At 45.2% G+C, this 12,996-nt stretch overlaps 1 protein-coding gene across 1 annotated transcript in view; it reads right to left on the bottom strand.

Moving 5' to 3' along the window:
- The window catches only part of IP6K2 (inositol hexakisphosphate kinase 2), a 29,955-nt gene extending 17,087 nt beyond the window's left edge, over positions 1–12,868 (bottom strand). The window contains exon 1 of the mRNA XM_044281104.1: positions 12,805–12,868. The gene's annotated coding sequence lies outside the window, so the exon portion shown is untranslated. The remainder of the gene's footprint in view (positions 1–12,804) is intronic.
- Positions 12,869–12,996: the final 128 nt, after the last annotated feature.

The following is a 12,996-nucleotide window of genomic DNA, read 5'->3' as shown; positions in this document are numbered from 1 at the left end:
GTCAACATGCGAGAGAAACCCTCCGTATGGGAATTGTAGGCGCTAGGTTTCGTCACTGACGTTTCTCCCCCCCCCCCCCCCCCCCCGTAACCTAGAACTAAATGATGCGGTTTTAAGACAACTTGTTTTATTTTTATTGATGATCTTTGATGTGGTGCTGAGAAAAATCAGGGAGCCCTTTCATCCCCTTACAACAAGGTTTCCCAAATTCCAAGCAGCTCATGGGGGTGCAGACGTGTTACTGGCCCTTAGATGGGGTCTCCAGGCCGATCTCACATAGAGCTTAGGGAAACGCAACTACGTGCTGGTCGTCACAACAGCCAAGATGACATTCCAACGGCAAGCAGGTATCATGCAGGGGTCCCATTAGAAGATCTCTGAGAATGGTGGTCTATGGCTATCTCGGCTGGCTATAAGTGGTTACGATTTCTCAAAAGCTCAGCCACAGGCTGCGGCGAAGAGCAGGACAACCACCGATCTAATAGTTGTCCCCTATTCTGCAGATAGGGAATGACTTGTAACAAGTTCCACCATAATGCCGCTTTAGCTTGAGGTGTGGGAGTTTGAAATCCACAACCTGTCAGTATACTGCAAACATCCACTGGTCATTTTACCTTTAGCAGTGCTTAGGGGTGAAGTGTGCAGCAAAATTTGCAACCAGTTACCCTGTCGACTGGCCTGAAATTGACTAAAACGTGACACTTTTGAAATAATCAGAATCTTGAACCTGAGCAGAATTCACACTGCAGTTCTGTTTCTTGAAGAACAGGAGATGCAGTTACTCTCTGACATCCAGGCTCCATCCATCCTGAAGTGTTATACTGCCAAGTGAGCACTGGAGAGAGTCCCTGCTGTTCTGCCCCGACAGGTTCCCTTTAACAAATCCCCGTAATTGCAAAATACTTGTTTTTGGCTGATGGTTTATTTGCTATCATTTTAGACAACGATTAAAAACAATGACAAGCCCTTTGACATAACATTCACCTGAATGTGCATATTAGTGTCAATGGAAGGGGGATGGTAAGTTCCTTTAAGACACCAAAAGGTACAACTGATCTCAAGAGAGGCCAAGATCTGCTAAGAAACTTCAATTTAATTGTTCCAATTCCCATCCATTCCCACTTCCAAGCGCATCTGACTGCACCGCTTATCCTCGTTGAGAACAAATGATGGGCTATGTTAAAATGCAACATGCTCAATCCCTATTCCTTCAGTGGCAGTCACCTGGGATGCCCAATCCATACACATTATTTGCTGACCGTATGATGTGTATGGCCAGCTTTGGTACAGAATGAACCACCGGTCACGCTAGGATGCAATTTCGGATGGTTAACATGGCGCCATATACACATCTCATTTTACATTTGTTGAAAGATACCCCTTGATGTTCAATTAGCTCGTCTTTAAAATAGCAACTGTTATTAGTAGGGGATTAGACAGCTAGATCTATAATGCAGGCAAAATCCTAAACCGGCTATATCCTTAGCACATGGGTGACAGCTATACGTATGAGAGGCAGTGAAAGCGGCAGGAACAGAGGGTAATAATACTGCAGAACAAGGCTAGAAGGACTGAAAATAGGACCTCAGTGAGACAATCCATCAGCGTGGCTCCTGCCATGACAATGCATAGGGACATATCTTCCATTTAGCAATCAGTGTGGCACGACAGGAACCCTACAACCCTCCTCTCCTCATTCACCGCAGTCAACGGGGAGCAAACGCCTTATAATCATACTCACACACACAGCTGACAATCTTTAGATAATTGACACAGGCTGCGGGTAAAACAGCAGACATGCGATTTTAACGCGAATCACCACGCAATTTTTAAATTGACCCATAACGTATGCACAATTTTGCAGTTAAACAGTACTCAGGGGTAGTTTTTGGTCGCTACATGGACACGTACATACCTTAAGGCTACCTGCATATGTTGCCGATTTGGTGCGGAAAAACTGCAGCGCAACACAGCACCAGCAAAGTGTATGAGATCAGACAAACCTCTGAGCAGAAATGGACATGCCGTGAAGATTTTGAAATCCACAACCTGTCAATTCTTTGCTGCAGATTTTGTTGTTTTCAATGCAAGGGTGAGATTTGTGGCAAAACCACGTAAAATCTGCATTAAAAACCGCAGGTAACACTTGCAGTTTTTGCTGCCGATTTGGTTTTGAAACGCACAGAAATCTGCACGGATTTTCCGTTTAGCCTACCTGTAACTGTGTGTGCAGGTAGCCTAAAGGGGTATTCCGGTTTTATGAAATTGATGACCCATCCTCTCGTCACCCCCCACCAATCAGATGTTTGAAGAGGCTGCAGCCTCAGTATGAGAACTGCATCGACATCTACCTGCACGCCATCCACACTGCAGTGGCGGTACAGTGTAATTAGAAGATGTTCGTCCCAATCAAGTAAGAGGGAGACGTCATTTCCCGGCACCACGACTACGACGCAGATGGCGCGCCGGTTAAGAGAACGAAGCTCTCACATTAGCGCTGCAACCCCTTCAACCAGCTGATCAGCGGAGGTGCTGAGATGCAGACCTCGACAAATCTAAAATTGACGACCTATTTGTTTCCGATAATTGCTTGATTTTGAGTAGAGGTGAGAGCTGCACTTGCATGCAGCAGAGAATTTGCTTTGTCTCCATACAGATTCATTGTTTCTGGGCAGGAGCTCACTGGTTACACTGGACGATCTGCAGCCCAGAAACACTGATTTACGGTTAGTATCCACATCAACTATGTTTTCACCAGATGAGCGACCGTTTGCTCGTACATGGGGCAATTGGCGCCATCTTATAGGGCAAATATCTGGAAAGAGTGTTCCTAACAACACCTGATAATTCCCCTGTCATCATAAAAAGGTCCTTTTTTAGAGCTACCCGGAAGAGGGGACATCACCGATTTGCAGTATTTACATGGAAGTGACCTACTTAGAACACCAAACGGCAATTAGGATTTAACCTACATAGATGTGATGTGTTTTCTCTAAGCAAGATCATTACCATTTGCCGTTAACACTATAAAAAAAGACCAAATCAAAACACAAAAAGCAGCTCCACCTAGAATGGGGAATTTAGGTGGAGACTGATGAATGTCAACTCAGGAGTTTGTTGTGGCAATTCACTGATTTTGGCAGGTCATCCGAAAGATCAGTTTGTCCTTGCTGTGAAGTCAATAACTAAGGGAAAAAATGAGCAGTAGTAAATACAAGTCATTGTTTTATGGCAGCCTGCGTTTGAAACATGTATGGATCCCCTGCTTATTTTGGCTCAGAAAAAAAATAATAATTATAAAGCGGGTGTATAGAACAGCTAGAAGCGCAATAAAAGGGGGTCTACCACTGACTCCAGACGGTATTGCTGTACAATTTTACCTTCAGATTAAGGCCTCACTCAGACGGCCGTATGAATGGGTCCACAACTCATACCGCAATTTAGCGGACCTATTCATTTCAATGGGGCTGCAAAAGATGTGGACAACACGGCGTGCAACAAGCAGCAGTCGGCATCCATGGTTCCGTGGCTCAGCGGAGGAAAGGGCATGTTCCTAATCTTGTCCGCGGACAACAATAGGCATTTTCTATTATGGCGGCGGCCATGTGCGGTCCGCAGGTTGTGGAATGCACACGGCCGGTATCTGAATGAGGACCTAAAGCAGGTAAAATCTGCAGCGGATTACAGTAGCAGGTAAACGCATGGAAAACTGACCTACAGATTTCGCACCTTACAATGTAGCAGGGGTGAAACCCACAGTGAATAGTCAGCAAAATCTGGCTGTGTATTAGGCCTCATGAACACGACAGTTGTTTTTTGCATCCGCAAATTGTGAGTTTTTTTCCACAGATCCCTTGTAATAAATGCCTATCCTTGTCCTCAAATGTGAAAAAAGTAGGACATGCACAATTTTTTGGGCTGAAGGCAAACACGGAAAACAGACGCGGAACACAAACGGATGAAATGAAATGAATGGGTCCCCATCCTATCCGCAAAAAAAAACGGAATCGGAGGCCGAGAAAAACAACTGTCGTGTGCATGAGACCTTACAAAGAGAATGACCAGAGATTCTCAGTACGTCAAAGATTTGCCAATATGTCCCCCAGCTCTACAGACTCATTAACGAGCTTTGTTCCCGAGTGTATTTTGCAGACAGACACCTGGCGGGATTAGCAGTAATCTGCTGCAGGAACATCCATCGTTTGTCAGGCAGTTATGGAAACAAACATGTAAAACTTCTCTGCAAAAGCTACTGGCAACAGAGTGCAAAACTGGCTTGCATAGCAAATGTATAGGAGCAAAGTCATATCTGCTGCTCTGACCGTGCGCCCCAGTTCTGCATTTGCATTCATTTTCATAGGAGACCTCAGTTGGCCATGTATCGTCATTTCATAGGAAGGATAGAAAGTAAAAGATCCCACCGACCAGACTCAGCATTAGCAGTTTTGTTTGAGGAGTTATTTGAATGTGAGCTGAAGGCTTTGACAGATTACAAACCGGAAACCACAGGTCTCCTCCGCAGACGTTAACCGTATTAGTACAGAGGGCATGCTTTTTTTGGGTGCATTTTTAGCAAGAGAAGCAAACTACTTGAAGAGGATCTGTCACGGCTCCTGAAATGTCTGTTCAGGATCATGCAGATGATTGGATGGGGAACTACTCATTTTAACTGGGCCGCAAAAAAAAAAAAAAAACAGCGAACAGCAGTTGTCTCACAAAAAAGATAAAACATTTAGTATTCTTTTCTACAGTATTCAATTGGACATTTCAACAAAAGGGGAAAAGAAAATGGCAGCACACAGACCGCAAACACATGACAATGTTGTGTTATTCCTTTACCAAGTTATGAACGGATTACTAGCAGTTTGCACTGAAGGTCCAGATGGGTTATACCAGTTTGGGGGGGGGGGGTCCCCTGCACAGTCTGACACTATCTAATCAGTGTTGTCAGTGTAAGACTATGTAACATCAAGATGGACTTTTATTGCAGACTGCTAGTAATTTATTCATAATTCTAGCTGGAATGTTAAAGGCCTAATACAAGATGTCGTCCCCAAATTGTTATTACATGGAGAATGCAAGTAGTTAGTTTGTAGGAAAAGATTCAGTATAATTTACTCATTTAAATTATGATCTTTGAAGCCAAGGAGGCGGTCCTATCAGTGACTGACAGCTATCCTTGTATGCAGAGTCATAGACAGAAGGCTGGCAATCACGGAGAGGACCGCCTTCTGGACTTCAAAGCCCAGAATGAACTGGAAGTCAACTCATATCAATGGGTCCGCAAAAAAAAACAGAAGGTACTCTGTGTACATTACGTTTCCTTATCGCAAATAAATAGATGTCGTCCTTTTATTGTCCGCATTACGGACAAGCATAGTGCTGTTTTATTAGGGGCCGGCTGTTCCATTCCGCAAAATACATAAGGTCGTGTGCAAGTGGCCTTAGGCTGAATATTTTTCTACAAAACTACATATTGATCTGCTCCGCTCCTCCTTCTCTATAAGGCCTCATTCACACATACGTGGATTTTCATGGACCATGGTCTGTGAAAACCCGTCCTGCCGAGTGCACGGCGTCATTGGTTGCTATGATGCCCTGCACTTCGTGCCGTTGTCCAGTAATACTATTTTTGACAAACAAATGGATCCCACAGGAGGTTGCCACGCTACCAATCGAACAGGAAAGGAAAAATCAGGTGGTCTCTAGGACCTTAGCGTGTTTTTGCAACCTCACCGGCAGTACGTTAAAACTAATCTTTATTGTTTATACTAAAAAGAACATATAAGTCTAGGGATCGAACAATTAAAACTATCAGGAAGCGGTCATGAACGGGATATCAGTCTTTGTGGCTTAAGATGTACTTCACTTCTTACACTAATGTGACCCTAAAAGGGTTTAGATCGCACACTAAATGCCAGCATATGTCAATTCAAAATCCCTACACAGCATTCCTGCCTAAAAACTGAAGCAGGCTTCAGTTTTTAGGCAGGAAGGCTGTGTAGGGATTTTGAATTGACATATGCTGGCATTTAGTGTGCGATCTAAACCCTTTTAGGGTCACATTAGTGTAAGAAGTGAAGTACATCTTAAGCCACAAAGACTGATATCCCGTTCATGACCGCTTCCTGATAGTTTTAATTGTTCGATCCCTAGACTTATATGTTCTTTTTAGTATAAACAATAAAGATTAGTTGTCCAGTAATACACTCCTATGATCTATATGATTGTGCACTCAGCAGGACGGGTTTTCACGGACCGTGATCCATGAAAATCCACGTATGTGTGAATGAGGCCTAACATGCTGGCTGCAGCTCAAACACTATGGAGGACATTTATGTATACCGGCGAGTTAGAGGTCATTCTTCGTCCCTCCTGCTCTGGCGGTTCATACGCCTAAGGGTACTTTCACACTTGCGTTGTTGGATTACGGAAGGCAGTTCAGTCGCCGGAACTGTCTGCCGGATCCGGAAATCCGTATGCAAATGGATAGCATTTGTAGATGGATCCGGTATTTTATTTCCCACATTGGTGCATTTAAATGGAAAATAATGCCGGCATTTTGGCAATTGTTCCAGAATTTTGGACAGAGAAAATATGGCAGCATGCTGCGGTATTTTCTCCGGCCAAATACCGCAAGAGTGACTGAACTGAAGACATCCTAAACGGATTGCTCTCCATTCAGAATGCATTAGGATAAAACTGATCATTTTTTTCCCGGTATCGAGCCCCTAGGACAGAACTCGATACCGAAAAAACTTTAACTTAAGTGTGAAAGTGCCCTTAGTTATGTAGAGATGCCAAAAAGTGGTGTAAATCTGTTCGTAAGTGACTTCCTATGTTCAACAAGACAGGTTCCCTTTAAAGCATATCTGCCTGCAGACAAGTCTATTAAATGTGAGCTATGTGCGGCTAATAAATACGAACCCCTCCCCCATGCAGTCCATGCCCTGTGAAGCCTCAGTGAATTCGCAGCGCTCCTTTCTATATCTGGCACTGAGACTTTGAAAGCCAGTCCGTCATGTTGAAGACTGTCTACAGATGTCAGGTGACAATCATTTGATCTCGGTGAAAGTCTGCAAACTGGGCTGACAATGTGATGTCTGCAGCAGGAAGGACAAAATGCTGTGCATGCCGGTGACCAAGCAAGAAGAAGCTCTATAGATATATCTGTAGTAATCAGATATCCAGGATTATAAAAACATGTCTGTCTTCTTTCTAAAACAGCACCCCCCATGTCCACAGGTTGTGTGCAGCATTGCAGTTCTGCTCTATTGACTCCAATGGAGCTGAGCTGCAACACCTGACACAATCCATGGACGGCGGTGGTGCTGTTTTTTTTTGGAAGAAAGCAGATATGTTTTTCTAGTGCTGGACAAACCTTTTAATGTGCTGGTATTTGGCCTGCAATAGCCTTGTGTAATTACAAGTAAAGCCAGATTCATTGAAGTAACAGTCGCTCGTTGCTAAAGCAATCCGAGGTCAGTAAAGCTCAGACACATCGTCCATAGGAACCCCATAGATTGGAGATGATTGACTTCTATGGAAGAGTGTTGTAGTCACGCTTTGACTAGAACACTGTGCAGGGAGGGAGAAGAGCTGAGCTGTGGATTCCATGTATTCTATTTCGGGTCCATTCACATGTCCGCAATTTCGTTCAGCATTTTGTGGAACAGAATTGCGGACCCATTCATTTCTATGGGGCAGCACAGATCAGGAATTGCAGATCCGCACTTCCGGGTCCGCAATTCCGTTCCCGAAAAAAATTGAACATGTCCTATTCTTGTCCGCAATTGCGGACAAGAATAGGCATTTTCTATTAAGTGCCAGCGATGTCCGGTCCGCAAAATGCGGAACGCACATTGCTGGTGTCATGTTGCAAAACACACACGGACGTGTGAATGGACCCTAAGGCCTCTTTCACACGACCATATGGCCTTTTCAGTGTTCTGCGGTCTGTTTTTCACAGAATGTGATTTGCGGGCAATAATAGGACATGTTCTATCTTTCAACGGAACGGACACAGAATGCATACGGAGTACATTTGGAATGCACATGTCAGTGTTTTGCGGATCTGCAGAACACTTACGGACGTGTGAATGGACCCTAATGGTTACCCATCATTAATGTTCCTGCCTGTGACTATAATGAGATGACTGCTGACAAGAAATCTCTACAAAAGGTACAGAAGAAACAGGAAGTGTCACCTAAGGGCCCATTCACACCACCATATGGCAACCGTGTTGCGTAGCGCAGAACTCGGGCGCCAGCCGTGTTCACTTTGTATCAAGGATGCGGAACCCATTGACTTGAATAGTCCCGTGGTCAGCAAGATACAGCAAAAGATAGGACATGTCCTAACTTTTTGCGGAGTAGAGGCACGGATAGGAAGCCTGCGGAAACATTTGGAAGCCATTCCATGGACTTTCGGTCCATGCCTCCGCACAGCAAAACTGCAAGATTTCAAGATCTGATTTTTGCAAAACATAGACAGCGACATGAAAAATTAAAAAATAGAAAATCTGCAAACATTCTTATATGTGCACTCCAGGAAGGAAAGTGAGGCGCAGTCTGATCCACAAAAAATAAAAATAAAGAAGATGAGAGGGGTATTTAATAGAGATACTGCATAAATTATCCAATAAGGCCTAATGCACACGACCGTTGTGTGTTTTGCGATCTGCAAATTGCCGATCCGCAAAACACTGATGGCGTCCATGTGCGTTCCGCAATTTTCGGAAAGGTGCGGGCAGCCATTGATACAACGGCCTATTCTTGTCCACAAAATGGACAAGGACAGGATATATTTTTTTAGCGGACCACTGAACGGAGCAACGGATGCAGAAACACACGGATTGAAGTGAATGGGTCCGCATCCAAGCCGCAAATACTGCGTGTGCATGAGGCCTAAATTACAGACCAGAGACCTAAAACACAGTACATTTGCTCTGCTGGACTTGCAGAATCACAGCTGCTGCAGTTTTCGTGCCGCACACGCTGACGCCATTTGTTATGCTTGAAGGCAGAAACTGATTATCCATGGGGCTCTTTACATAATGATGTATGCTCTGTATGATAACAATCCAAGATCAGAAACAATGCTGCAAATACCCGTGTTTTCATTGACCTGCTGTGCCCCCTTATGTAATATTAGCTGCCTCAGACATTTATAGTGAGGGGTAAAGCTGTATAATACATAATCTAGATTGATGGCGCGGCAATTAATATTCTCTATTTAGGAGCACAAATAGCAGGTCCCAAACCTTAGCCAAGCGTCCAGGACAGAGACGGGGTTAGGACAGGTCACGGTGCAATGCCTTTTCATTATGGACTCGCTTGGCATGGGCCATAAAGCCTGGAACAGAGATCACGACACGGACAGAACAGGCCATTATCACCCCCGGAGGACACGGCTCCTAGAAGAGGGTACATCTGATACTTGACATGAACACGGAGCCAAGACATGTACCCATAATATAAGCCCGAGGTGAAGACACAGTCAAAGCAAGGGGAGTATATGAGTTATGTGAGATTTCCAATAATCACAATGCCTCTGCTCCCTATAAGGCTTACGTAATCATTTGTTGGAGTCATTGGTGTCCCTTATATAACACACGTACAGATATTTATATTCCATATTTATTATTCAACACTGCCTCCCTCTCTGGGCATGCTGGTACTTGTAGTCAGGGTCGCTTTTATAGAAAGTGAGGGCTCAAGCAGCAATTAAAGCAGGGATCCTGACTTCATTTTCAGTTTTAAAATATACATGTTAGTCTACTCTCACACTGGCGTTTTGGCTTTCTGTTTCTGAGATCCGTCATGGGCTCCCACAAGAGGTCCAGAACAGATCAGTTTTGCCCTAATGAATTCTGAATGGATAAGGATCTGCTCAGATTGCATCAGTTTGCCTCAGTCTTCATTCCGCTCTGGAGGTGACAGTGCTTTGTGACAGTGTTAACGGTAAAGTCCCGGGTGGTCTAGGGCATTGAAGAGGTCCCGACTTACTCATTTCAGTGGAGCGTTACAGAGCCTGTCTTTTGATTGCTGTACTTTCTCGGTCTCACAGATGAATGGAGCGTTGGTGCGCATAATTAACCACTGAAAAGGTGGGCTAGGGACCCCTTCTGACCTAGCAGTTCTCCCCTATCCAGTGTATTGGGTATAATTGGTTACTACCAAAATCAAGCCTGCGAGGTCCATGATAGGGCAGGTTTAGGCTCCATTCACACGTCCTTGATGTGTTGCGGACTCGCAAATTGCGGGTCCGCAACACACCAGCCCGGCAGCCCCATAGAAATGCCTATTCTCAGCACTGTGTGCTGTCCGCATCCATTCCGTCCCCATAGAGAATGAATGGGTCCGCACCCGTACCGCAAAATTGCGGAACGGATGCGGACCCATTCTGCGGACGTGTGAATGGAGCCTTATATGTTCTGCTCTCAAGTAGCTCCAGAGGGCCCCCCCCCCCCTCAAGGTAAAATGGGCAGCTGCCCCTAAGGCTACATGCACACGACCGTTGTTTTGGTCCACATCCGAGCAGCAGTTTTTGTGATCCATTCACTTCAATGGGGCCGCATCCGTTGCTCAGTTCTGTGGTCCTCAAGAAAAAAAAAAAAATAACCTGTCCCATTCTTGTCCATTTTACGGAAAAGAATAGGCAGTTATATCAATGGCTGTACCGTGCCGTTCCGCTAATTGTGAAACGCACACGGACGCCAACAACGGTCATGTGCATATAGCCTAAAGCTGTTCCCTCTGCGTAGTTCCCCTAGGACCCCTATTTTAAACTCTGTCTTAGGGCTCATGCCCACTAATGTATTTTCTTTCCGTACTGAGTCCACAAAAAAATAAAAACTGAAGTTGCTACGTGTGCAATCCATTTTCGTATGTCCGTTCCGTAAAATAAATAAATAAATAAATAAATAGAACATGTCTTATTATTGTCCGCATTACGGACAAGGATAGGACTGTTCTATTTGGGGGGGCGGATGTGCGGTTCCACAAAATACGGAATACACACGGACATCATCCGTATTTTCTGCTGATCCGTTTTTTGCGGACCGCAAAATACATACGGTCGTGTGCATGAGCCCTTACTCAAAAGGCCATGCAAGACACTAAACACACAGGAAACAGAAGTTAAAGGGGTCGTGCCACTTCAGCAAATAGCATTTATCATGTAGATAAAGTCAATCCAAGGTCACAATGTATTGTGATTCTCCATATTGCCTCCTTTGGGGTACATGCACACGTTCAGGATTCATGTGCAGAGCATCCGCACTGAAATCCAAAGGTGTTCACAGGCAAATCTGTGCAGCCAGTCCGCATCAATTGGTGCGGATTTTACTAAGTGAAAGAAGAAAATCCGCTCAGGAAAAATAAAATAAATTGACATGCTGCGGATTTAAAAAGCCGCACCGCAGGTCAAAATCCGCACAGGAAAAAATCTGCATCGTGTTCACTGAGAATTTCAAATTCTCATAGAATAAAAATCCGCACGCAATCCTGATCGTGTGCATTTAGCCTTGCTGGCTGGATTTATAATTATCCACTACTTGTTTCCAGGGATTACAACCAACACTGCAGCGCAGATACAAGGTGGCCGGGATGGGAGCTGCTGTGCATGCGCTCCTACGGTCCCCCGACACCAGAAAGGCCAGGGCCTTTTCCTACTGCAAGCACGGCCACGGCTCCTGGGGTGCAGGGTTGTCGTAACCCCTGAAAACCAGCAGTGTATAATAATGTGATGGAAAAATGAATCAAGGCAGCAAAGAAACATGGAGAATCAAAATACATTAACTTCCTCTACATGAGAAGGAACGGTTACATACCACAAATTCCTAACGCACCACCTTCCCCTATAAGGCAATGAGGACGCAGTACGTTGCGTACGTGATCCAAGGTCAGTAGCATCGACTTTATCTTTATTCCAGGTTCTCAGACCGCAGAAGACGCAGAACGGTGGTATTAGTTATCGCAATGATATTGTCACGTCCCCCATACGGTTGGTGCTACATGGTCACTAGCCATAGTGACGTCTGGTGCAAAAGCATCAAACTGTGCGACCCTACTCCCCCCCCTATAGAAGTGTGGTGCAACGTAACCGTGTTAGGTGCAAACAATCGACGACTGCACTAGCCCACAAGATGGAGGATGCCTGTGACATCCGGGGGCCTCTGTGTATCGGATTTTCCGCGTCGTACCCATCGCATGTCAGCAGCGCAAAAACCTCACAACGTGTATACGTTCTATAACAGTCATATAATTGTATGACAGCCTCCTCTGCAGATGTATGGGCCTGCTGAGCTTTGTGGTTCCTCAGAACCAGCTCCTACCATATCAGGCCGGTAAGTACACTAGGATCCGGCTCTCCATTGATTTCTATTATAAGGGGCGACCCCCTCCCCCCCCATGAACCTGTCACACAAGGTCCCTATAGAAACCTATGGGAACAGTACAGTCTCCACTTGTGGACACATAAAGCCCAAAAATGCCACAATCCTGCTTCTCGTTCGCACTACAAGTCCCAGAATACCCAGTCAAGACAGTACCTCTGGGCATCCTGAGACTTATGGTTCCACAACCCCATGTAACACAACACTCCACACTCCCTATGACCCACCCATTCAATGGCATGCTGTAACTTGTAGTCCTCCCGGCAACTGAAAGGCTTGATATCTCCAATAGCCATTAAGACGACACCAAACATCCGGTTACTCCCTCCCCGCCCCCTGTATGCTACCGAGACATTTATAGACATAATGTGGACGGTAAAGACGTGAATGACTCGGTTTATTTTACCTCAGCTTCTCCTTCGTCCGGGCTTCTCGGCTGCTTCCTCTCTTTTGTCTGAGCGGAGTCAAAATGGCGGCGTAGACACCACGGCCTCGGTGTAGAGACGCCTTCCTATTGGTCGGATACAAGGGGCGCTCGCTGATTGGCTGAGGGATCGGCTCTGTTGCTAAGTGACGGGTGGTTACCATGGTAGAATGT

Source organism: Bufo gargarizans, chromosome 2 (genome assembly GCF_014858855.1).
Source record: "Bufo gargarizans isolate SCDJY-AF-19 chromosome 2, ASM1485885v1, whole genome shotgun sequence".
Classification (NCBI taxonomy): domain Eukaryota; kingdom Metazoa; phylum Chordata; class Amphibia; order Anura; family Bufonidae; genus Bufo; species Bufo gargarizans.
The sequence above is the reverse complement of the archived record's forward strand: the minus strand, read 5'-3'. Positions and strand labels throughout refer to the sequence as shown.